Source organism: Octodon degus, unplaced genomic scaffold (genome assembly GCF_000260255.1).
Source record: "Octodon degus isolate 3935 unplaced genomic scaffold, OctDeg1.0 scaffold00251, whole genome shotgun sequence".
Lineage (NCBI taxonomy): Eukaryota > Metazoa > Chordata > Mammalia > Rodentia > Octodontidae > Octodon > Octodon degus.
Window position 1 is genome coordinate 1,950,932 of NW_004524827.1, and position 24,795 is coordinate 1,975,726.

General features: G+C 35.6%; 1 protein-coding gene and 2 pseudogenes across 3 annotated transcripts in view; 1 reads left to right on the plus strand and 2 right to left on the minus strand.

Annotated features, from left to right (window-relative positions):
- The window catches only part of Tenm1 (teneurin transmembrane protein 1), a 713,845-nt gene that overhangs the window by 644,779 nt on the left and 44,271 nt on the right, over nt 1–24,795 (minus strand). The gene's annotated exons all lie outside the window — the stretch shown is intronic.
- Nucleotides 6,605–7,153, plus strand: LOC105740967 (annotated as a pseudogene).
- On the minus strand, nt 20,852–21,376 carry LOC101580200 (annotated as a pseudogene).

A 24,795-nucleotide genomic window follows, 5' to 3' on the forward strand; every position in this document is an offset into this window, starting at 1 on the left:
TTCTTTTTCATCTCTTTTTCATCCTGTTCCTTTCCCCTCCTTTTTCTTCTCCTTTTGTTTGTCCTTCTTCTTTTTCTCTCTTATGCCATTTTTTTTTTGTCTTTAGCCATGTGGTCTTGCAGCAAGAAGGCTCTTTCCAGAAGCCAATTACTTGATGTTGAACTTTATTGCTTCAGTATGTGTAAGATAAAAAAAAAAATTATTTTCACCAGAAGTTGCCCAATCTGTGGTATTATACTACAGTAACACACAAAAAATTAAAGGATCAATTTTTTCCTCATTAGTAGAGACTACATAGGCTAAGTTAATCTAGATTTATCTTCTTTTTATCTATTTTAAAATGTTTCCTGAAAGATAACAGCAGAGAACCACTTTCCTTTAAGTTAGATAAGCTATAATATTGACAAGCCAGAACTGTCAGCATTAGAAAGCTGTCAATCTTGTGCATAATGAAACTGACTTGGAGAAAAAGTGAGGTTCAAGAGACTCTTGGCAGAGTTTGACTCCATAGTCCCAGCCTGTCATTCATCTTTCCCTGAGACTATGTCAATCTTGATGTTTGGTTATATTTGTTGAACAACATTTTTTCCCCAAGGTAGTTAAAGTTGGTTTTCTACCATTTGTGTTTAGTCTTGGATAATTTTTAAAAAATTATCAGAACAGTCTGAAGTTGGATTAGGAAGTTATCTTCACAATCACTGTCTTAGCCTTGGAACTTTAAACTGTCAATTTTCATATCACTTTCACATTCCAAAGATCAATGATAGAACCTGGTCTTTAATCAATGCTTTTCATTAGGTAAATGCCTACTTCGTGTCAGACATTATGCTAAACCTTTAATATATTTCCCATTTAAAGATATAATTATCAAAATGACACAGCCATCTAAACAACATTCAATTTATCAATGAAATGTTAACTCAGGTAACATGTAAAGATAAGTAATGTCAGCAATTTCTTAAAAAATTGATCAGAAATTTGATCAGAGATATGTTTCCACTGCGACTGGGTTAGCTACATATCCAGGGCACTTATTCTCCAGCTACATGTTTGTAGTCCTCAGGTGATTCTCTACACTGAAATGTCTATGTCTTATATCTGCCTCTTGAAGGTTAACTCCATTCTTCCAAGATCACTTAAAATTATTTCTTCTCAATGGGTTATTATAACAAGAGGAAATCTGGCCCTTTTGTTCACTTTCACAGTGTTCTATTTAGATTTTTACTATGATATTCTTTGATATTCTTTACTGCATTCCTTTTGATATTCCCTTGGTTTGTCTGTCTCTTCCACTCAGTGCTAGACTGAAGCAAAAGATAATAAAGGTTATGTTTCTCCTTGGTAGTTTGTGATATGCAATGTTATTACATTTACTTATTTATTTTTAATTTATTTTTTGGAGGAACCGGGGATTGAACTCAGGCCTTTGAGCTTTCCAGGGAAGCGCTTATTCCACTGAGCCATCTCCCCAGCCCCATTACCATTTATTTAAAGATGTACCATATACTTCAAAAATTACAGAATATTTAAATTGTGGAACAGTCATACATTATCATATTACATAACCTTTGAAATAAATGAATTATATATATATATATATATATATATATATACTGATATGCATTAATCTTACAAAAGCACTTCTAAGAAAAATATGTATAATAATATTTACTCAAAAATGCTAATATACAAGACTAAGCAATACATTGTTTAAGGGGTTATATGTATGTGGAGGGGGCCAAGGAGACAGCACAGTAGAATAAGCACTTGCCTGGCAAATGCAGGGTCCTGAGTTCAATCTCTAGTACCTCAAAAAATAAATAAATAAATAAAAATAAGGGAGATATGTGTATGTGGAACAATAAGATAAATGAAGAAAGAAGCTTGGGATCTGGAAGTATCATGGAGAGAACCCAAAGAGTTATTGATTCTGTTCTTTTATAAACTAACAGATGAATACTGAGAACCTCAATTTTTGGAACTCAACAAAGATTTTCAGCAAGTTTCTTATTTCTTCTCAAGAGATCTGGATATGAATCCTACCTCTATGAATGTAGTAACTGACACTATTATTAAGATTCTAGGCAAAGAGAACAGATATTCTGAAAGGTAAGCATGAATCACTGATGCCCAACAATGAAGATTCAAAAATGATTCTTAGTTATCACGTAAATAGAAAAGGATTAATTGTAGGAAGCTTTTTCAACACTTAAAGAAGAAATAAAGATATTGTTGACTCTAAATCAATAAATATATGGATTAAACAGAAGTTTTTAATTCCTAAGTACAATGATGACTCAAAATTTATTGTTTCTATTGTTTTTAATATTTTTTGAAGGAAAGAAAGGTTTATGTAGCTCACAGTTACTGGAGGTTTTAGTCCAAACTCAGTTGGCTCCAAGGCAGAGCGGCACATGGCAGAGAGCAACCTTTCATGCCAGCAGCAAAGAGTGAGAGCAAAGGGAAGTGGCAGCAGCTCAGGCAGTTAGCTAGTCTCTCTCACCCTCCTTACACTGTAATGCAAATTACCTGTCCCAGGGCAGCTGCAGCAACCACATCCACAATAAGCAATAACAAACTACAGAAGCCATCCCATGACTGTATGAGGCTTCAGGGGGACAATTAGACACAAATCATATTTCATTCCTGGATCCCCAAAGACTCATGCACATCCTTTTATGAAAAAGACATTTTAGTCCATCTCTAAGAGTTGCTAAAGTCCTAACAGTTTCAGCAGCGCTGAAAATTTCAAGTCCCAAGTCTCCTCCATGATCAAAAGCAAACTCTTTGCTATGAGCCCCTGTACAAATGAAATGGTAAACACTTTCAACATTCAATGGCATAAGATAAACATCACCATTCCAAAAGGTACAAATGACAGGGGAATACAAAGAATTGAGACCAACACAAGTCCAAAATCCAGTAGGTCAAACAGTAAGTCCACGTGGAACATCTGAAGCAATCCATGAGTTGTGAGCTCCAAAAGCCTTACATGCTCCTCCCCCACAGTGCTCCTGGTGGTAGCTCCCACGGCTTCTCTCTCAGACCAGCTTTGCTCCCTCCTTGCAGTTTCCCTTAGATGATCCACATTCCCTGCTTTTCCAAAAATCTGGGGTTTCCACTGAATAGGCTTCTCACAGCTTTACACATTGCCCTCTCAGGGGAACACTGCCTGTCCTCTTATGCCTTCTTTTGAAATCTAGGTGGAAGCATTCTTAACCTCAGAACTCCTGTTTTCTGCAAGCACCTATAACCATTACCATATGGATGATGCCAAGGCCTGCCTCCAACTGGAGCAGTAGCCAGGTTTTTTTCTCTCTTGTCTGTAGTTGTCGAGTGCCTGGATGGCTGAGCACTCTGATTCTGATTCTGAAGAATAAATTTTCCATGCTGGTGCCATTCTGGAACTTGCTGTGGTGGCTACCTCCATGGTGGAACATGGCACTCTGTGGCTTTCCCCTTAAGGCAAACATCCTTGCAATTCTGAGGCTGCCACCTCCTGTGATACACTCTGGCCATCTTGTCCATTTTGTTGTTCCTTTCCGGCAATGGAGAGCCTTTCAGCTCTATTTTTACAGTCCACAGCTTTAATGGCACTTCCATTCTGGCCTAAATCACATTATAAATAATCCTCCTTGGCTCTTTGCTCTTGATTCTCAACATAAATCTGCCTAAAAGCCCCCAACAATAGCCATGCTACTGCCTCAGTATTTGGCTGCCTTGAAATTTCTTTTGAAAGATTGATCAGTCTGTCGCTCTTACTCTCAGTCTCAGGCAGTCTCTGGACACAAGTAAAGTGAAGGCAAACATTCTGCCAATGTGTAACAAATCATCCAGAGTTCAACAACCAATTCAGTCCTTTTTCCCAGCAGAAACAACCCCAGCCTGGTCTTTACAGGCAAGATTTCTATCAATCTTCTAGTCTTCTGATCTCTGATCAGAATCTCCCATACAAAACAGCCAAAGCTGTTCCTGCACTTCCCTTGCAAGCAACCTGTCCAAACCTTTCCCATTTCTTCCCATAAGCCATTCCCAAAAGCTCATAATCCACATGGTCAGGATTACCAAGGCAGCGACCCCAGGCCTGGTAACAAGGAGTTACTTTTCTCTCTTTGCTGGGACAAATACCTGACTCTCAAAATGAAGGAAAGAAAGGTTTATTTATCTCACAGTTACTGGAGGTTTCAACCCACACTCAGCTGGCTCCAAGGCAGAGTGGCACATAGCAGAGAGCAACCATTCATACCAGCAGCATGGAGCAAGAGCAAAGGAGAGTGGCAGCAGCTCAGGCAATTAGCTACACTCTCATCCTCCTTACATTATAATGCAAATTGCCTGCTCTAGGGCAGCTGCAGCAATCATACCCACAATAATCTATCACAAACTCTAGAAGCCATTCCAAGACTGCATGAGGCTTTGAGGGGGACAACTAGACACAAACCATAACAGAAAGTTTTTCACAGTGCCAGCCAAATAAAGCTTCCAAATATGGTATAAAAATATGCCTTGATAAATGTAAAGAAATTTTACACCTGGAATTCAGAAATTGATACTGGAATTCAGGCACCAGGCCTTTATTTGTGCAGTAATATACCATATGACTCTTTTTTCTTTTCTGAAAATTGCATTTAACTTATAGAGGACACTGGGGACACACAGGGATGCACAACCTTTCTTTCTGTGGTTTCTCTGGCTACGTAGTGTGCTGGTTGGCAACCACAGCTGTAACTGATTGAGCTTCTGGGACAATGAATATCCTTTTAAAATTCATCCTCCTTTATCTAAACTTGCAGAATCCAGTTCACCATGGAGAAAAGCCCTAGCATGTTCACCGTGGTGACAGGCTCCACTGGGATGGTATTGACAAAATGGAGACAGATTCTCTCTCACCTTCTAGAGATTATTTACTACCTGTGAGACACTTTGTGGGCAGGGCCTGGCTCACCCCTGCACTGTCTATTGTTTTTATTTGAATAATACAGAATACACATACATGCATAGACATATAAACATACTTTTATATTTTTATCAAGCTGAGATTACATTTATGTATTGTTCTGAGATTTATTCTCAATACTACGTGATAGATGTTTCTCCATAAATATATAGATATAGATATAGATATATAGATATATAGATATACTTCACTTTTAAACATTTACAAGAAATGTCATTGCCTAAGGCTGCCAAAATGTATTGAGCCAAACCCATACATTTTGGTCATTTCCAACTATTTACTTTATAAACAATACACTGTTTAATGACCAACTTTTTACATACATCTTTCTATAGTCTTGCTATTCTATTTTTTTTTTTTTTTGCGGAACCAGCGATTGAACTCAGGCTCTTGAGCTTGCCAGGCAAGTGCTTATTCTACTGAGCCATCTCCCCAGGCCTCTTGCTATTCTATTTTTAAGATAAATTCTTCAGGGCCAGGGAGATGGCTCAGTAGAATAAGCACTTTCCTGGCAAGTGTAAGGGCCTGAGTTCAATCCCAGGTTCTTCAAAAAAAAAAAAAAAGATAAATTCTTCAAAGTCTGACTACTGATTACACAGTCCAAACATTTTGAGTTTTCTTAGACTCTCACAAATGATGCTACAAAAATTGCTCTGATTTACATGTTCACCAACAGTACACACAAAAGTCAACTTTCTTATAATGTTACTATTAGAAGATATTATTTCTTTCATTTCTTCTAAATTAATATTATTTCTTTCATTTCTTCTAAATTAAAAGATGAAGATATGCAGTTACTTGCTTTTTATATAAGATGTGTTATTCACATGCATGCACCAAATTTTGTCTTCTAAACAATTTATTTTCCCTTACTGTTGTTGTATTCAATTTTTATAATGTCAAATCTACTAGTTTTTTTTTTCTTTTCATGCATTCTGAGTTTTGCGCTTGGCTTTGGGAGGCCTTCTATATAATGAGATTTAAAGAGAAAAAGCCTCAATTCTATTTACTCTTCATATCACTCCATTTTATTAATCATGCTCTCTGTTCAAGCTTGGCCTGTCAAGAGAGAACAAATGCTGCTCATGCATCAGTATCTACTGCTGTTTATTTCTCTTTCTTTATCATTTTCATTTATATACTTTAGAAACTACTAAAAATCCCTCATTATACCAATCCAAGCAAAACAGATACTGTATGTTTTTATTGACTATGTTGTTAAACATGTACTGTATTAATATTTAAAAAACAAAATTAATGGATGACCCAATTTCTGTCTGCTCTAGTTTTATTATGAGACAAAAAAATCTCTCCGTATTTTTCCACAGGCCCATAAGAATATACAAATATATAAATCACATACAAAAAGACTTCCCATATTTTTATGAACATGAAGTATTTTATACATTATGCTACACTTATTTGTTTTATATGGCAATATATCATAGATGTTCCTTTAGGATAGAATATGCTTCTTACTCACTATTTTGATATTTAGAAACATTCTGTTATAATGTATCTTTAACTAAAAAACACTGCTAGCGCCACCCTAGGTGCAGCCATGGCTCTACGATCTCTCCCTAGAGCCCGGCCATTTCGGGTAGTTGCTGGGGTCCTGTGGGTTGCCCGGCCCGGAGCAGCTGGGACATGGAAGAGTTTGATTCCAAAGACTTGTCCACCTCGGAGGAGGACGAAGACTACGTGCTGGCGAGTGGAGAGTATAGTGAAGATGATGTAAGTGAATTAGTGAAGGAAGATGAAGTCGATGGTGAAGAGCAGACACAGAAAACCAAAGGGAAAAAAAGAAATGCTCAGAGCATTCCCACCAGGAAGAGAAAACAAAGTGGCTTCCTGTTAGAAGAAGAGGAGGAAACCAAGGCAGAATCTGGAGGAAGCAGCAGGGAGGAGGATGAGGTAGACAAGCAGAACAGAGGCGCTGGGCCCAAAGACACGAGGAGAAAGAAGGAGGATGAGCTCTGGGCCTGCTTCCTCAACGACGTGGGACCAAAATCAAAAGTGCCCCCAAGTACACAGGTGACGACAGGAGAACAGGCTGAAGAGACAAGTTCAAGTAAATCTTTGGTCAAAGCAGAAGAGCTAGAGAAACCAAAAGAAGCAGAAAATGTTAAAATCACCAAGGTGTTTGATTTTGTCAGTGAAGAAGTAAGTGCTGGGATTGAGTCCAGAGCCTCATGAATGTTAAGCAAGTGCTCTACCAGTGAGCTGCATTTCCTCACTGGATGTTTAGGTAAAAATTCATTTCCGGATGCAGGCACAGTGGTACCCACATGCTGATAACAGAAGTGATTCCAAAAACTGAAGACCTACCTATGATCCTTCATATATTGTTTGGTTTTTGATCATGCACTGCTAGAAATACAATGAGTTTCTTGCAGAGATATTTTTGTTAATAAAGCAATGGCTCCATCAAAAAAAAAATATCTTTAACTAATGTATTTTTGCTCTGAATCAAGTTGTTTCCTTTTACCATTATTGCTAACTCAAAAAGTCTCATTTATTATACTTCTCACTTTTTTTTTGCTAATCACATGAGATGCTCAAGATCTTGTTACTTTTCTCCATTTCTTTTCACCTCTATTTCCTGTATTTCATTGACATGGTTTAGTATTAGTAATAGACTTTTGCTGTTCAATGTGGTAGCCACTGGTGACATATGACTATGAAGTACATAAAAGGTTACTATTCTAAATTGAGCTGCATGGCAAAACAAATTATGTGAGGATTTCTAAGACAGCATGAACATAGAATATAAAACCACTCATTAATGATTTTATATTGACTGTACATTGAAGTGATAACATTTTATGTATTAAGTAAATATATAACTAATTTCATATATGTCTTTTTTAGTTTTTCAAATATGACTAGGAGAAACATTTTAAAGTACATATATGACAATAATTCCTGCTTATCTATGAAGGATATATTCTATGTCCTCCAATGGTTGTCCAAACATTGTACTATACAAACCACTATATATGCTATACTTTTTCCTATACACATTTACCTATAGTAAAGTTTACTTATAAATCAACGATAACTATAATTAATTTATAAATTAATGACAACTAAAGAAATAAAATATAGTGGTACACTCTAATAAAACTATTAAATTCAGTTTTCTCTTAATGCAAACATTACACAGTTTCTTTTTGGTATAGGTACCCAAATAGCCAAAATCACTAATCCTGTGCTTTTGAGATAATGTCAAGTAAAATAAATCTTACATTCTTACTTAAACTCAAGATAGATTTTATGATAACCAAGAAGGATGTTAAGTGACTAATGGTTAGGTATAATATACACTATGAATATGCTAGACAAATGGATGATTTATGTCCTGGGAAGGATAGAGAGTGATGGAATGACATTTAATAACATTATTTAGGATGATATACAATTTGAAACTTGTAAACGGATTACTTCTGGAACTTTCCAGTAATATTTTTGGACTATGACTGCAGTTTCTTTTTGACATGTTCAAACTGCCAACATCACTGTTCATGTACTTTTTTGACAAGAATAGTGTTTCACAGACCAACTTTTAGCTTTGCATATGTAAATAAAACTATGCAAAACTAAACCAAGGACAACGATAAGCCTTCTAATGTATTTCTAATGGACAAACTTGTTTTACAATATAATAATATTTACCTTATAAAATACCCTTCCAGTTTAAAGAATTCTTTTTTAATGCTCTATCCCAGGCAATCTACTCTTCTGTTTAGATTTAATTACTTTTCCAAAGATCAAAGTTTATTTTTTCTTCTCTCATCCTTAGGTCTGCATTTTTGATTCATTTACTGTTTGTTTTGAATTTCTTCCCAAATATATTTTTCACCTGTGTATGACTGTGATGCACTTTTTGAATTATTGTATGTCTTCAGGCCTATTTCTGACCCAAATGGGTAAATGATATCCTGATTGCATAATAAGATGCTTTCATTTTGCAGTCTTTTTTACTTGGAAATTTCCAGATGCTCTTCTGTAAACTTTGGCTTCCATTATATAAATGAAGAAAGCAGTAACTTATTTTATCTGTCAGGACAGAAAATTTTCCTCTTTCTTTTGGAGTTCATGAAGTTTATCAGCATATGTGTCAATGTGGAAAAATATTTGTCCCCTGAATACCTGTTTTTACAGGCCAGGTTTTGGCATTATTAATTCCACATTTTAATTTACAATTAATATAAAATTTTTCACTGAATCAAATGACTTTTTAATATTTCTTTAAATTTGCAACACTATTAATTTCACTTTCTACATGGTTTTAGATACTTCATTATATTTTTAAAAGTCACCTCACTTTTTTAATTGTTATGATTTTATCTTAGATCTAAAATTTATTTTCAAAAATTATACTTTCAAGTTTTGTCAGCTGAGCTGGGGATAAAACTCAGTGATACAATGCCTACTTCAAAAGCACAAGGCCCTGAGTTTGGTTCTCAGTACCAGAAAAAAGTTTAATCATTTCATTTTTAATCCATAATTTGTTAATTTCTAGCTTTATAGAATTCTTGTCAGAGAATGTAACATGTTAGTTCTCCACTTGTGGAATCATTTAACTTTTCCTTAAATACATGATCAATTTTTGGAACAGGTTCAGAGACACAAAATATGAATGTGTATTCATGTAGATTAGAATGTGTAAATCTATTTTTTGTCAAAATACTAGGCCAATTTTTATAAATATGTTATACAAATCCTTTGTACTATTATTTTTTATGTACTTACTTTTCAAATTAAGCAATAGTAGTAGCCTATAATTGCCACTAAAATTTTTTACATGCTTTATGTACCATTTCAAATAGTTACTTCCAATAAATAATTCTTTAATGATGAAATCCTTTTCAGTTCTATTTAATCCTTTTTGCCTTGAATGCCATTTTATCTAATATTCTGTTCTTATCCAACTCTCCATATATTGATGTTATCCTGGCACAATTTTGCTTTATTTTAGAACATTTTCATCACTGCCTTTAATGTTTGTCTCATATGTGTAGTTAGATACAACTTATAAATCTCAATGCATTTGTTGGGAATTAAAAGATGTTAACCCATGTACATTATTGTGACAAATGCGATGTCTTAATCACAACAACTCATGTTTATTATATTTGTTGTAGGCAGTATAATAGCTCCCACAATTATCTGTGAATTTCTTTGCATATGTTAGGTTACATGGAAAAGAGAAATAAAAATTTAGTTTAGACGTTGAGGTTATTAATCAGCTGATCTTAAAATCACTGTACACTATGTAAGTGGGCTCTTACTCCACCTGTGTGAAATCAACTAGTAAAAACAGAGCATGAACTACCAAACAAACTATGTATCCTGGGCATAGAGGATATTTATCTCAGGATAGTTCTAGGGCAACAAAAAGAACAAATAATTGGACCTATGAACCAACAAAACAACTTGTACTCATAGCATTAAACAGCTGTAATTCACTGTGAATCTACCAGAGATTCCATTGTCTATTGCAATAAAATAAACTATAAAACTTACAGGGAAAGAATTTAACATAATGCAGCATATGGCATCTTATATCACAAATACTAATAAAAATTTTTATATTATAGAAATACATTTTAATAATGTGCTTAAGAATAATTATACTTTGAATGATTTTCATGAGAGTAATCATTTCCTACATTTTTTCGGTATTATGACCGGATTTTCTCTCCTAACCTGTATTAGGTTAATAAATTATTTGGATTTTAATGCTGTGGTGAATTATAGACTTAACTAAAACATGGATTTCTAAACTGCCTAGGATGCTTCCATATTGGCAGAATATAACAGCCATTATGAATTGCTTGTTAATTACACTGTTTATGTTTTATATACATACTTGAGACTTTGAACATGTTTGGTATGCTTTACTCTTGCATAGAGACTGAAAAATCTCTGTGTATATGTGTGTATTAAATGGAATAAAAGAGTTAGTGTGGAGTTTTGGTTATAATTTGTGTAGTTGCTAAATGAGAAAGATTAAAAAGAAGAACAAGTGAAGAAAGACTTCTCAAATAGAGGTAAGGATATAAAATTAATAGTTAAAAATTTACAACTGAAGCTGAATTTTCAGCCCTGAAGCTTTACAATCAGAAGGGAAAATTCACTAATTTAAATTCTTAGGTGAATCATATAAGTAATAGAAAGGAATGAGATGGGTGAAATATGATACAATGGATTGGTAAGGAGTGTTGGAATCCAGAAAACAATGCCCTATTTAATTGGGGTGTTAATGCTCAGTTTAGTCTGGTTATTGACATAAGGGAATGCTGCCCTAAGGTTGTTAGATTGCAAAACTTTGAGAGAAGATGAAGGTCAACAATTTTATGTGAAATCTCTTCATTTTAAATGCTGACAAGTAACTTCAATACTAACTATATTACATAACTAGGTAAGTTTATATGAGTTCTTAAAACTCTGAGCTTTGCTTTCCGTCTCCTTAAAATGACCATAATAGTGTGTGTTATTGCATAGGATATTTCTGAAGACTAACTAAAAGTCATGTGTGTTAACTGTCAGTGGTAATCTTGGAAGTCAGAAAATCTACTCTTTTGGCCACTTTTCAGTATTCTGTACCTCTACCATGCATTATTTATGTTCAATAGCAATTCTCTTGTTTCCAGACTTGTGCTATGATCCATGTCATACCAGAATATAAGTTTCATGTAGATTGGAAATTCTTTTCCTTGTATTTGCTTTCAGCACTGCTTTCCAGATTAAAATATTGCCACACACAATATATATTAAAATCAATATATGTTTGTTAATTTCTGACAAATGAATAAACAAAGACTCGTTATTTTCAATGAATGAAAACTGCAAGAGCATACATGCCCATGTTTCTGGATTTATAAGCCAAGCTAATGCTATACCAAAAAGCCAAATTCTTTTCTGGTGTTTTGCCCTGGAGATCAAACTCAAGACCTTCCTCTTACCAGGCAGGCACTTATGCCTCTGAGCTATCTCCCCAGTCCCTTAAAAAGCTGAATTCACATCACATTTCTTCTCTTTGATTATTGTAACTGTTGAAGTCTGACAAAATTGTGCAATGTTGCACATAAACATAAGCCTCTTTTGGTTTATAAAGAGCAGAATCTTTGTGGGAGAACACAATTTTTGTGAGAGAACATAATCTTTGGGGGAATAGCTTTGCAAATACATACTATTCCTTACAGATCCACTGAATTCAGAAGCACTTGCAATGCCCTACTGATTATTCTTCTAAGTATTTCACCTGAGGCAAAATATTACTTCTTCAATTATAATAAAAATTTACATACATCTAGTATAATATTCTTTTAAAAATGCTGACAATTTGCTGTAGGTCCCTCTAGCTTTAGTTAGAGAGGTCACACATGCATTAACTATCAGCATGAAATACTGTAGTTATATTAAAAACCAACTAGGGTTATATACTCATCAGGAAGTACAAAGCATTTAGTCACATTAAACTAATGTCTCATTCAGTGTTTTGGATATGGCCCCCATGGTAAGCAAGGGGCACTGCCAAGGGATTTTTCCTTTCAATGCTGTGGCTCTGAGTTTTACATCACAAATACAATGCCTGGCTCTATATATAGGCCCAAAGCTATTGGACACTGCATAAACCAGTTTCTTTAGAACATTTTTACGCTGACAGGTTGTTATCTGTCCTTGGGAACCTGTTTTAACTAGTGAAATATTTTAAATCTTACACATGAATAACAAAGGGTTTGCAAGAATAAATTTGTCTGAGTTCAGGTGTTTCATGGCAAAAAGGATACAAAATGGAATTATAGATGAAAAATAAAAATGGGGATACTAGCAGCCTATAGGAAAGCAGAAATGTCCACAGCTGCTAGAGAAGGAGAAAGTGTTTGATAAAGTCAGAGGAAGTTTCAGATTGAGGTGGTCATGTGTCTTCCCTCTCAGTCTGAGGTAATCCATGTTAACTGCCAATATAAGGAGAAATCCTGTTAAACTTTCAATAGATGCTTATACAGATTTATCAGTAGTTACCCAGCCAGTGGCCCACTTGCAAATGGGAAAATACTGTTTTCCCTATTTCTGGCAATCAATGTGTCCCAAGTAATAATAGAGTAGGTAAAATATAAAAGGCCAGTTTGTTTGAGACAATACACAATGGTCATAAAAGATAAAAGGGATTAAACCTCACATTTAAGAGATATTTGCTAATAGACCTACAAAAAGTTCTAACTCATCTTTTTTGTAATTATCCTGTTGTGATTATTTGACTTGTTTCTTTGGCTTTGTCTCCTCTAGACTCAAAGCTATACGTCTACCCAAGAGAAAACTTCCTGTCATCTATCCAGGGCCTTTAGCTAAAACCTCTGAAGAATATATCTGACTGCCAGTCAACAACAACGACCCATTTCAGCATGAAGAAGCCAGAGCGGTCTTTGCCCATATTTCTCTTCATGGCAGTTCAGGTCACTTCTTTAGAGGGGGGAATATTACAGGCAGCCAAGTTAGATAAAAAATATTACAGGCAGTCAGACAGGGTCAGGCCCTTGAAGGAGACAACACAGAAGATGAGATGTCTTACAACTGTGGGAGGGGCGGATGCTCCTGCTGTGAACCAGACCTAAAGACCTAAAGGCCAAACAAAGGCTAAACGAGTAGCACCTGGGATTGATATTCTAAATTGGTATCAATCACCTGGAAAGACCCAAGTGAGTCACTAGCCCAACCCCCAACAGAAAGAGACCCTATACCCCATTCCAACCCCCAACAGAAAAAGACCCTGTCCCATATGTAATCCCATTGGTTGACCATAGTTTTGTCCCACCTCCTGCCCACCTAAGCGAGTTCCCATTCTCTCTACCTTAGCCTCACATGGTTTTACACTATAAAAGTCCCTGGAAGAGACAAATTCCCGGGGAACTACCTGCTCGGGCCCCCTCCTGTCCCCCTCTTGGACAGGAGCTTTCTTTCTCTCAATAAATATATTCTGCTCATAAAAAAATGCTGACAAATGAGCACTCACCTACAAATTTCAGTTGAATCTCATATCAACCCTACAAAGCAAATGCAGATGTATTTTCCTCATTTTATAGAGATATCAAGAGACATCCAGTGAAAAGTAACTCACTTTAAGTTATAGTGTGAATAACTGAAAGATCTAGCAATAGGACCCCTTTGAAACATGGCCTTTAATGTTCAGAGGGCCCATCGAAGGCTTGCAGGCTTCCGTATCAACTATTATGTCCCAAATAAGGATTTTGTCTTTTCTTTATCTGTTATATGATGACTCATCAGTTCTCCTTTCAATCCTAGTTGTCACTTGAGTTTTTACAGTTTTTTTTTTTTTCCAGTGGAACTGGGGATCGAACTCAGGCCCTTGTGCTTGCCAGGGAAGTGCTTATTCCACTGAGCCATTTCCCTAGGCCCTACATAGTACTATTTTTTAAATAAACTTTAATGGTCAACATACAGTGAGTGATACAAAAAAACGAACAAATCAAGAACCTGACCTCAAGGACAGTCTTTAGTCAAACATTACATTTTACTTTAGTTAAACACCCTTGTGCAAGAAATGTTATGCCAGAAGGAGCAAAATAAGGGGAAAAGAAGTAAAGTTGTTAGTATGAATAAATAAAATGCTTCTCAACACTACTTATCTGCTAAAAACCTGTTGGGAGCTCTACATTAACTTTGGGGACTATTGGGAAAGTAGAGTTTTGTTTTGTTGTTTGACTGTTTTTTCAGTTGGAGGGTGGAACTGAGGGCTTCACGTAGCAATTGGGCTCTAACATAAGGTACACTGTCAGCCCTGGGCAGTGCACTTTTTCAAAGTTCCCATAGTGACTCAAATGTACAGTCAGAATTGAATCATTGAACTAAAGAAAAGAAATCATGATGTAGTGAAATTTGTAGACAGCAAAAATGAGTAAGTAAAAATATACTTGACTTTTCTTTTCCTAATAATGTCAATCAATTACATAGGTCTTGATAAATGTTACATTTGAAAAGTTTTCATTTGAAAAGTAGCTTTGCTAATTCTTATCCTTCAATGTTTATAAAAGAAAAACATTTCCTTCCCTCAATCCAGCAGTCAATTTCCCTTAGTTAAATCTCACCAAGCTTATACTTCCAAAGTTTGAGAGGGAAATTCATTCAACCAAGTGCATGGAACAAAACTGAAATAACAATTTTTACATATAAAGTGAAACTTGGTTTTTATTCTTAGTGTTTTGCTTTGTCTCTCTAGGTATTCTAGTTTGTATTTCTTTAGAATGCTAGTTGTTTGCCCTTCTGTTTTCAACTGCATCCTAGGTCTTACATTATCCATATCAGCTATTGTGGTTTATGTATTTTTGTTTTATTTACACATACTTTTCTCCTAAAAATAAAATGATACATTTTTGTATGCTCCACCCTTTGTATAAGAGAAATTTCCAGAACATTCCTTCAATCTTAGAAGAAAAAAATTGGGGAGGTTGGTATAGGAAAAGGAAACAGAAATTAATTATAAGAATAAAATATTTGAGAGAGAGAGAGAGAGAGAGAGAGAGAGAATATGTGTTCCTTTCCAATCTCTCTGATACATGAAAATCATAATCCTCTTTTAAATGCCTCTCTAGGTTCATGCTATCTTCCTACCTTACATTTAACAAATGTTTCTTGCTTCTTAATATATTTAATTAAAATTATTTGACCTTCCATTCAAGATATTTTTATAAGCTGGCCCTACCTATTTTCTATTGATCTCAGATGTGTCTTTCATATCAATCCGCTCATCTCCTTTTGTTCTATAAAAACACCAAGATTCTTCTTTTTCTTTTTCTTTTTCTTTCTTTCTTTTTTTTTTCTTTTCAGAATTGGGGATTGAACTCAGGCTCTTGCACTTGCCAGGGAAGCGCTTATTCCACTGAGCCATCTCCCCAGCCAATGGATTCTTCTTTTTCTTCCCATGACTTTTTCCTCAATTTGAATAGGTTTCCTTTTTCAAACTGCCTCTTGAAATTTTACCTATATTTCAAGTTATAGGACAAGTTTTGATTCTTTTATGAAGACTTCCCTGTCTATTACTCTAATTGATCTTTCCTTTTTCTAACACTGTGAAATACTCACCCTCTTGCCAGTGTAGCATTAGATCAGATATAGCTTTCACTTTTTTAGTTACTTTAAAAGTGTGTCAATCTGTAAAATACCTGAGGGCATTATTTATGCATATTATAATCCCTTTTTAAAGTAGGTGCTAAGCGCCTGGTTAAGACCTGTAGGTATTTGTTGACTGCTAACTGATTGCGGATGTTGACTAGCAGGCTGGACCTATTTACACTGTCAATTCTGTCAAGAGAGACTGTGAAAATTCTGCTAGGGATTATGTCTGCATAAAAATAAGCCTCTGGCATAAATTCCGTTAACTGCCACTAGAGAATTCACCTGCAGGTAAGGTACCTCAGGCATATTACTTGGTGCTCGAAGAGGCTCTCAGGCCAGGTTTCACACTGTCAAATATAGCTAAACCATGTGTTGATATAATGATGTGAGCTTCTCAAATAATTCACTGAAATTTCCACCTATCCATTTATTTTTCTGGCATGGGTTTGGCATTTTAATTTTTAATAGGCACACATTTTACACATCTCCCTAGTCAGAATGCAACTCAGTCATACACTTGACATTTCAGGCTGTATTGTTTAACAGCCTGTATTTTCTTGTTCCCCTATGCTTCCATTATTTTTATGTTGACATGATGTTAAAAATTAAATAAATAGTAGGAGTACTATTCTTATATGATGATCACAATACAAACTTGTTTCTATACTGTGTACTGCCTTTCTGAAGTCACTGAGAACCCTCCTGATAAAAACCCTTGAGCTCACATAGTTCATTCCTCTGAAGTTCTCACTCAAGAATGCTTACTTTCTTTCAAATGTGATCATGCTTTCTTTTTAATGTCCCTTTACGTATCCATTTCAGTATGTAAATCTCACCTATTCATCTTATGTCTACAAAATGTACCTAAGCATTTTTTGTTTATGTACTTTGTCCCTCTCACTATATCCTAAGTTCCAAGTCTCTTTATTCCTTAAGTGCAAGAATACCATGCTTGTCTCCTTTGTACTTTAACAAAGGTCCTCTGTAAGCACAATGCAGACTGTTCGGGGCTCAGTAAATGTTATATTGAGGGTCAAACACATGCTTGAAAAATATCCTCTTAAAACTAACTCTCAAATATCTAGCGAAAGTTCAAGGGAGTCCAAAAAAAGAATTGCTAATATTGAGCAGCAAAGCTTAATAAAAACAATTTGGGCCCATGACAGAGTTTCTTTTAGACTGGATTTTTCCTTAGGCTTAGGACATGTGCTAATTCTCTCAGCTGCTTTAATCATGTAGATATTAAACAATATGGGGCATCAAACACTCCTTTAGAATTATGAAAAGTGCATTCTATGAATAGAAATGAGGGCGGATGAGAGCCGAGCATGTGGTGACTGGCAGTCCCAGCAGCAGGTGTCCTGACTGAGAATGGACCCCAAGATTTACTGAAAAATGCAAAAATGAAGAACCCCAAAGCTGTCACAGAAGATGGCTTCAAAACTCTATCCAAATCAAAGAGGGCTATTGATGTGCAGGAATTCGAAACACAATCCAAACCTATTTCCACTAAAAAAATTTCCAAAACACGAAAAAAAAAATCAACACTAATAACAATGCATTTCACCAGAATTTAAGATCCAATGAGGGAGCATTGAAAGCCAAACCTTTTTTTTTTAAGTATTGGTAGCCAGGAAAGAAGATGATGGGTTGTAAGAATTCACCACCTGGAAAAGGGAGTTACCTGGGGAGTGACAGCTGCCATAGGAAAAGTAGAACAAACACACCTGCTGTCAGGCACACCTGTTCTTTTCTGGGAGAGGATTCATGAGGCTGAAGCAGCAGAAAACACACAAAAGCAAGATAGTGATTCATATTGCGACTTGTAAATATCGTCCCTGACTCTTCTTCAGTCATTTTCATGGCAAGACTGGCTGCCTAGTAGCTATGTAAGATTTCATTCAAGTCTTTCACATTTTAGTCTCTCATATCAATTGTCTTGGCAGGCAGAAGGAAGTTCCTCACAGGCCTCAACAGAGGAATGAAGTCAGTCTTATGGTCTACCTCAAATAAAATTATTATGTGCTATACTAAAATATTATTTAAAAGTGTTGGATTTCAGGTAGCATAAAATCATTGAGACTGATAGGGTAAATAGAGATCACTGGAGAAATGCACTTCTCTCACTCTCTCTCTGTCTCTCTGTGTCTCTCTGTCTCTCTCTCTGTCTCTCTCTGTCACACAACACACACACACACACACACACACACACACACACACACACACGTACTTGCCAAAAAATGTTACCTTGCTACAGGAATACTTTGGCCTTTCAGTGTGTGTGGTCACTTATGAACGGGACATTTCTGGTCCTATGAAGTTGCTACCTGACCATTAATGTTTGTTTGCAAAAGTCAAATTCTGAGCTTTCACAAAGATGCAGAGAATATTGAAGCCCCGCGAAAGTAAATCAGCCTAAAAGGGAAAGATAGCTCTATAACAGATTAGCTATACTACATTTGTAAATGTTCACAGTTCCTTCCAGGAAATTCTGCTGCCAGCAGATAAGCCAAACTACAGTACAGTATCAGTGGTAATATTTTGTCCTGCCCTATAAAGAAGATGATATAGGAAGGGATGGAGCTAATTGAAGCATAGGCAATGGTGAGATAAAAGAAATTCAAATGTAACTTGTCTATAGAACAAAAATGGACTAAAAATCCAATATGTTCAGACATCTACTAAATACTTGTCTATGTCAAGTATTGTAAGGAATTCAAGAGATCAGCATAACCAATAGTAGTTGCTGTCACTAAAAGCTTACAAATTCATTGGAGAGACAAGTGTTATAACTAATACATGGGCCAGCCAAATAGCTCAGGAGATTAAAGCACCTGCAAGAAGGAGCAGGGGCCAGGAGGTTTGATCCTGGCCCTGCCCCTGGGGTGCGCTGAGATGCCAATTGAGACTGGAGGTGATGGCATGCTGCCTGTAATCCCAGCTCTTGGGAGGCTGTAAATAGGTGGATCACTAGGAGTCCAATCTAGTAGTGAGACCCTGAACACCCTGTAGACCCTTCCCTAAAATACAAAATAAAATAAATAATTCTTAATAAATAATATAATACTTAAATAATACTTAAACCAGTAAATGGTCTACTGCAAAACTGTGAATGTCAAACAGTAAGAATTGTAAGAGTTCATAGAACGAAGTGAGCAACATATGCTGAAGGAAGTCTGTAAAGCAGCAAAGACTTGGACCAGGCCTTAAGAATAGGGCAATTTGTAAATTCTAGAACAAATGCAGACAATATTTGTAACTAAGACTTATTGGGAGATTTGTGATTCTGAACATGACCTTCAACATGAGTGACAGTCTCTGTGTTTACTCCTGAGTATAAAAGTCAGAGTACATATTCTTATTAATATGGAAATTAAAGACCCTGGAGATTAAAGCAGAATAAATCACCACAACTCATGTGGGGCTTCCCTAAACTTGCATATAATGCAGACAGGCAAATATATTTTTTAATTTTTACCTTAATTAAATTGCAAGCAACTCTGCACACTTAGGTTTAAGATCCCAATCACTACTAGAATAAAAAAATCCCAAGATATGCCTGTGAAAGCTTTCATAATAAAGTCACTACACTTGGAAAATTCACACATTCAAACCAATCACAAATTCTATTTTAAAATAATCCCAAAAGTAATATTAAAATCAAATCCTCCAACTCTAGAGCTCCAACTCATGGTTATCCTTGTGGTTGTGGTAGAGAAAATCAACCTTTCCTTTTCATGGACTCTTACCCCTGGATAATTTGGAGGAAGCAGTACTAATCCATTTGTATTTCACCTTTAATTTCAGCTACCAAATACTTTCAAGAACTAATGTTAATATGTGGTTAAAGGTCCAAAAGGCCACCAGCCAAAGGACCAACACAAAATAGAGCAACTGTTTTCAACAATTCAATAGTGTGAATATTTGATTCACCCCAATTCAGACGGACTTATCCAGGAGATCAAAGAGCATAAATCAGTACCTGTTGAAAGGTGAATGGAGCATTTTTGTGTGTTTTTGCAACTTACACTGTTTAGGGGAACTTTTAAAGAAGATATTAGAGATTGTCCACTGTTAGTCAAAATTGTTTTAAATCTTCATTAATGTTCTACAAGTCAAGAATTTGTTAAAATGTCAAAAGGCTTTGTTAGAAATCTACTATTAAGTAAAACTGTGCATAAAACAATTTAGTTTCCAAAGTAATATTTGGAAAGGAAAAGCTTAAACTGCATAAGATGAACTTTAAAAAGCACTTTAAAGGCATCCATTTACACTTCAATTCTTGTTTTCCTTAAAGCAGTAGCCAATGGATGTCTATTTACCACACTTTATTTACCTAGTTTAGGTTCTAATGCATTTTAGAACCAGTTTTATGTATTTTACTGTATTATTTTATATGACAATGTATTTGTTTTCCACATAAATATTTTCACTAGTTGTCTCATAGAATATTAACAATTGATGTAAATTTTCAAAAACAAATATATGTTATATATAATATACAATAATAATTTGGAGATATATCTGTCTGCATCCTTTTTAATTACTTACATAGATGAAAGAATTGGCTGTTAATGAATCCTCTTTTGTTATTGTTGCTGCAAAAGGGCTTATTTTCTTTTGGTCCAAGATTTGGGAAGGGGCTCCAGAGAGGTAAAAATGCTGCCTAGTGGTTGGAGGGAAAGCGTTAGGCCAAAGGGCTGATGATGATGATGCAGGAGTCCCTCAGGGACCATCAGGCTCTTTGACCTCCTAATTGTGGTTAACGGTGAGCCTTTCAAAGAGGTATTCGCCCAGCCCAGCCTGGGGACCTGCCAGCTTGCGGAGGGTGGTGAGGTGGTCACCTAACTTCTTGATGAGCTTCACCTCCTCATCTAGGAAGTGGTTCTCCAGGAAATCACAGATATAGGGGTTGGTCCTGGCAGAGCCCAAGGCATGAAGGTCCAGAAGAGCTTGGTTCAGGTTCTTCTCCAGGGCTAGGGCAGCTGCCATGGTGTCCAAGGTTTTACTCTACTTATCTTCAGATAGTTTTTGCACGTCTTGAAAGAGCACACGGCCCCCGCACCGGCTTTGCATCTTTAGGAGATGCTCAGCACCCTCGCGTTTCTCCTTGGCCAGCTCATGGAAGAAATGGCCCACGCCCCCCAGAGCTACATTGTCTGGGTCAAAGTAGTAGCCCAGAGTAAGGTAGGTGTAGGAGGCCCGCAGGTGCAGGTTCACCAAGCGGTTGACAGCAGCCTCCTCGGTGGAATAATTCTGAGGAATCTGAGAGATCATGGCTGGCCAGAAATAAGGAGCTACCCAAAAACAAACGGTGCTGTCTGGTCCTGGAAGGAGGAGATAGGCAAGAAGATGGTCCCGAAATTTGTAACTCGAAAGTGGATGAAAGAAAATAGAGGGAGACCGCGGTTGTGTTCTACCCAAACACTACTGAAGCAAGAAACAGGATCTCCAGACCCGCTGTTATGTCAATGAATTTTTACTGAGAGATATAGTATTTCCAGTAGGTTTTATTCAGATATTACCATGGTTATCGTTCAAAGAGATTGCATGGATTTGTATTATGGGACAATCTCTGACTATGTATTTTAGACTAATAAAATTACAATTTATACTAATATATAGTCCTTTCCTTTGACTTCGAAGGCACTGCTGCTTTGTTATGTCATAATTTGCTCTTTGCTAAAGTTTTTGGCTCAGTTATGTTGTGTATTTGGTACTGCAAGGAAGAGAGGGAAAGAAAAATAATTTATGTTCTTTGCTTTTTATATGCTTTTTGACTTCTGCCTCTATGGATTGTGAGTAGCTGTGTAGAATACTAGAAACAATAGTGGCAGACAGGGTAGGAAATCAATGATACAAGTGATAAGAGTGGGTCCAGCAAAAGACAAAAAGAGTAAAAATAAAAGGATTATGAGACAAACAAATATAATTGAATTCTTGTTAGTCACCTTTTTCCATTTTCATCCCAAAATATTGGTACACTCATTACATGAAAAGGGAGGCCTATGGTATAAATGGTTTGGGAAGCTAAAAAAGTAACTATAATAATACTTTTGCAAGACTATATGACAAATATCTCCCTATATGTTACACAGCCTCTTCAATTAACACCTACCAAAGGATGGCTTTGCAGTATTTATTGTGAATTAGGAAAGAAACTATAACTGATGAGAGATAAGGGTAGTATACCCATTCTAAAGGTAAAATACTTTTCAATAAGAGATAAGCATTTTGGAGGAGGAAATTAATGATTTGTGGTACAATTTGTAATTTACTACTTTTAAACAAAATATTTTGAAAAGTTGAATCAAAAATGTATATAATTGATCATTTGGGCAGGTAACATCTCTGAGTCTAATTTCCCATCTGTAAAAGTACATGGCTATAGTAGGTAATTTGTAATGGCTGTTTCATGTCTATAAATCTGATATTATGGATATATTCAATAATAATGTTGTATAAATAAAATACTATGTAGGGTGAAACATTAAAATGGTTTAAATTTTCAGAATTGGCTTTCGGCCAGTAAAGGTACAACTTTTTCTAACAAAGATAAATTCAAAATTAGTTTTGTTTCTCTGTACCTGGGTCGATTTTACTTTTGAACTTAAATGTTGTATTTTCTAGGAACCCTTCCTTGATAATTTCTTGTATTTCCTGTTTGATTTAGATGTTCCTTCTGCTGCACTTATCACAATGTACCTTAAACTTTGAATTTTTAACTTTCTCACTTGATTATAATAGATTTTATTGGAATTGACTTTGTCTTTGTATTCCTAGTGCTTGGCATAATATTTGCAACATAACAGCAATCAACAAAAGCTTGTTGAAGGAATAAATTAATTAATTAGATCATGAAAACTCAACTACTCTTCTCAGTTATTTTCATAGAAGAAACTTCTTAAATCACTACATAACTGGTTATAAATGTAACTACTTGTTCATATTTTTATACATTTCTTGGACATCTCAAAAATGCAAATGTTTCAAGTAGAGTTATTTGTCTTGCTCCGAAAGTGCAGCTCTTTCTCAGTCGTCATCACATCAGTCTTTCCAGCCCCAAATTTGACATATTCTTGATGCTTCTTTCTCGGCTCAAATATAACCCTAAACAGAAGGTCTGTTAAATCTATGTGCAAAATATAACTCAAATAAACATCACTAACACTAAATCTTTTGGAGGAAAATATAGGTAGAAATCTTAAAGACATAGGAATAGGTCCAGAGTTCATGAACAAAAATGAAACTGCATGGCAAATACTTCAAAGAATCACCAACTAGGATCTCATCTTTTTGAAAAGTTTCTGCACTTCATAGAAAATCTCCAGCAGAGTAAAAAGAATACCAACAAACTAGGAAAAATTACAGCTAATTGTTCCTTCTTTCAGGGCCTTCTATCTAGAACATACAAAGAGTTATAAACAACCAGGCCTCCCAAATCCAAAAGCACAATCCAAAAGTGTTCATCTGAAATGAATATACATTTCTCTGAGAAAGAAATGCAAATGGAAAGTAAATATGTGGAAAAATGCTCAATATTATTGGACATTTGAGAAACACAAATTAGAACACTCAGAATCTATCTCAGTCCAGAAAGAATGGCTAACATTAAGAAGTCAGCCAATAACAAATACTGGAGGGGCTGTGGAGAAAAAGGAACACTTCTGCACTGTTGCTGGGAGTGGAGACTGGTACAGCCACTGTGGAAATCGGTGTGGAGATTCCTTCCAAAGCCAGGATTGGAGATCCCATTCAAGGCAGCTGTAACTTTACCTTTTGTAATAACTTCATAATTGACTTTTCCTATTTGTTTTATAATCTTTATCCATTTAGCCAGACAATTTCCAAATAAAACTTTTAAGTACATAAGTCTCACTTTTACGCTTAGTTGAAACCCATCTATATTTTACCACTATCCTTAAGATAAACAGTAAATCTTCAATATGATATACAGAGCCGTAGGCAGTGTCTCTTCATATCTTCCTAATTCTGACATATATCACCTTTATTCTCTCGTTCCTTAATATAACCACACTGGCTTCCTTAGTTTCTAAAACACTCCAAACTCTTTCATGGCTAATAGACTATTTCCCATTATTGGAATGCTTGGTTATTGACTATTTGTAGGCTTGGCTCTTTCTTATCCTTCTTAGTTCATTTAAAAGGATGCCTCCTTTAGATAGATCTTCCCTGAATGCACTAAGTAGACACTTAGGTTTACCCTGTTATTTTCTAACATGTTGGTTAGCTGATTACAATCTGTTTTCCCAAGTAGATCTTTAACTAGATACACACAGAATGGGCATTTATTTCATTCAACACTCTACTCCATAATTAGCATATTGACTGCCATATAGTGGGCATTCTCTTTATATTTCTTGAATGCAATACTTAGCAAATGCATAGAAGTGAATGGTTGAGAATGTACATAATGATAATATTATACTGTCTTTGGTACAAAATCAAAACACTTAATGATTAAAACATGTTTCATCATGGGAGTGAATATATCTTTAGTAGCTAACCCAATTCTGAAAATGGAGTGTAACTATTAAGCACTTATCCACCACACACACATACACACACACATGCACACACACATATGAAACATTAAAGACATTCACCTATTTTTTTTTAAATTTTATTTATTTATTTATTAGAGAGAGAGAGAGAGAGAGAGAGAGAGAGAGAGA